Below are 3183 nucleotides of genomic sequence, written 5' to 3'. Positions count from 1 at the left end.
CAAACAAAAAACCCCACAAAAAATCAATGAAATGAAGAGCTGATTCTTTGAGAAAATCAAAGATATTAACAAACCTTTCACTAATTTAACCAATAGAAAGCGAGACAGGATTCATATTCATAGGTGATGAAAAGGAAGACATTGCAATAGACACCAAGGAAATTCACTGAATCATAAAAACATGCTTTAAAAACCTGAATTCCACAGAGATCAAGCTAGCATTCCTCCATGAACTCTGCTTCAGTTCTTGCCTCCATGTTCTTACCTTGAGTGTCGACCCTGACTTCCCTCAGCGATGAACAGTTACCTGCAAGAGTAGGAGGAAATAAATCTTTCCTCCCAAGGTGCCTTTGGTCTTGGTGTTTATCACAGCAGTAGAGAGTAAACTAGAGTCACAGGTCTCTACTTTGATTACTTTTATTTTTTTTCTGTTTTAAACTCCAAGTTTAATTCCATGTAACACACAGTATACATACCACAAATCATTGTACAAGATTGGATTTTGTACTAGGTTTTTGTTGTAGTAGGTGTACATTGATATGGATAATTGGATGCAAAAGGCAATTTTATTAGTGTTGATGTTTTGCTTTTTCTTTATTTTTTATATATGTGGGAGTGACATGTATGTATGTATGTGTCTTGTACTATGCCTCTCCACCTTATTTCCTTGAGACAGGGTCTTTCACTGAACCTGGAGTTAGGCTGGCAATTGCCCGTTATCCCCCTGTCTCCATCCCTCTCAGTGCTTTGTATGAGGGTACTGGTGATTTGAATTCAATCACTTCACACACTGAGCTGTCTCTCCAGAATATATTATGCTTTTAACATATGTACCATGAGCCTCTCAGATCTCTGGAAAGAAATGCTGGAATGAGTCTTTTGGTTTCTGACTGTCACTGAGTGTTTTTGTGTCTTGATATTTCTTTGTGGGTATGTTTTGAGTAAGATTAAGTTTCTTTGACAGAAATGTAAGTATTTTTTTAATATGTAATTTTGTGTCATTGTCTCGAAAACATCTTGTTCCATCAGTGGGTTAAAAAGGGTCCACTTTATGAGCGTATGCATACACTCAATGCAAAAAAAAATTTTTTTTTACAGTATTGTAACTTGAATAGGTGTCAAATGTCCTGTTCGTTTTCTTCAAATGGAAGAGAAAATTCTTTTCCAAATTACTAGAATCTTGGACAAAAATGACCATTTTCCCCACATCATTCTGTAGTATTACAGATTCAGTTACAAGATAGACTTCTTCAACCTTTCAGAGAAGACATTCCAGCTCTCCTGATCTCATCAACCAGGAGAATGCTGGCGGCAATCACAGTACAGGAGTGCAGCAGCTGCTTCTTCACACAGTAGTTATTCCACACACGTGCCATCTCTGCTGCCACCACTGGCTCACCTGTGTTCAAGTCCGCACCTACAAGTTGACCCGATTCTGAATGCTCAGCTTGAACTTTAAGTAATGTTTCCTGAGGGTCAAAACCAGAGTTCTGCGCAAGAACCTTGGGGATAATGAGCAAGGCGTCTGCAAATGCCTGTACTCCAAGCTGCGCCCTGCCCTTCACGCCTCTGCCATCGCCACTGCTACTGCCCCCGCGCCCGGGACAACACAGCCACCATCAACGGCATTTTTGACAGCCCTCAGGCCATCTCTTATTGCATCCTTGATTTGAGTCAGTGTGTGCTTATTTGGTCCTTTAATCAGTAACGTGACAGAATGGGGATTGTTACATTTCTCAATGAAGGCGAACTTCTCTTTACCCAACGTATACTCATAGACAAGACCCGCACAGCCCCAACAGTCAGGATTCAGGTCGTCAAAGGAATTCAGGGCTACCCCACCACAAGCAAGTGTCAGCCTCTCCATGTTTCTCCTCTTGGCCCTGCAAGGGCATCTAAGGAAAAGGGGTCAATCCCCTTTTGATTAATGACGACAAATCCTTTATCTGAATCACCACAGACTTTCTTTTTCAGCTCTATTATTTTTTTAACTTTGTCTTCAATGAATTTTCTTTCAGCCTTTACTGGTTTCTCTCTCTCTCTCTCTCTTCCACACTCTTGTAAAAAAAAAACAACAGAATTCACTTCTGTTTTCTCATATTCTAAGGACACATTGCATGTGAGGATGTAGGCACTTTCTACTCTTTTCTTCATATCAGGATGCCGTGTTCCATGATCCAAAACAAGCCCTCTGATTAAGCTTGTATCAGTTTCAGATTTATGTTTCATCTCCATGATCTCAACCATGAAGAGGTCAATGGGTTCACCTTTTTTCTTAATGGCCAAAATGGAGTCCACTACAGCCTCTGTTAAGACATCTGCAAGTTCAGCATGAACTTTAGTACGCAGAGACGTTCTGGCCACATCGATCAGGGTTTCTCTGTCCATCTCTCTCTGCTTACTTTGACTTGTTCCAAAAACCGGAGTGCCTTTTCCTTCGCAGCTTCAAAACCTTCAGTTATTATCCTGGGTGGAAGACTCTCTGAAATGTAGAGGTCGGCCTACTTCAGCAGCTCCCCGATGATAAAGACATTGGACCTGGTACCATCGCCAGTGATGTCATCCAGGGCTGTAGCTACTTTTGCTATTAGAGAGGCTGTTGGGTATTGAATTTGCGTTTCGTGAAGCAGCACATTGCCATCTTTAGTAAGCTTGATGTCTCCAGCACCAGAAACAAGCATCTTTATGTTGCCTTTAGGCCCCAAGTTTGTCCTGAGAACATCCTGCAGGTCCCGTGTAATGTTCACCGCCAGCGCTGCCTGCGCCCGGGCCACCTCGGCTTTGGGACTTAGGGTCTTCACCGCTGCCATGGCTGGCCTAGCTCAGGGAGAGGCCGAGAACAACGTCAGAAATTTAAGTATTAAAATTTTTTTTTTGGTAACCATCCTTTTAAAGCTTTGTGTTTCTTTTAAATGGTCAAATTTATGCTAGCCTGGTGCTTACTTGGTCCAGGCTGACCTGGAACTTATGATTCCAGGATTGTAGACATGTGCCATCATACCTGGCTAAAGGAGGGTGCTGGGGGGAGACTGATGACCTTTCCTTCAGATTGTATACCTACAATGCAAAATAGTATCAGATCCCAGACAATGTTAACAAATCACAACTCTTCTCACCAGTGGTCACCTGGTGTTCTTGTTTAATTCTATAGCCAGGCAAACATTCATGTATTCTTATCCTTGT

The 3183-nt window shown here is 41.8% G+C and overlaps 1 pseudogene; it reads right to left on the bottom strand.

The window, feature by feature from the left end:
- Positions 1-1250: 1250 nt before the first annotated feature.
- Positions 1251-2810, bottom strand: LOC114700257 (annotated as a pseudogene).
- Positions 2811-3183: the final 373 nt, after the last annotated feature.

Source organism: Peromyscus leucopus, chromosome 7, assembly GCF_004664715.2.
Source record: "Peromyscus leucopus breed LL Stock chromosome 7, UCI_PerLeu_2.1, whole genome shotgun sequence".
Classification (NCBI taxonomy): Eukaryota; Metazoa; Chordata; class Mammalia; order Rodentia; family Cricetidae; genus Peromyscus; species Peromyscus leucopus.
Note: the sequence above shows the minus strand (reverse complement) of the source record. Positions and strands in the feature narration are given on the sequence as shown.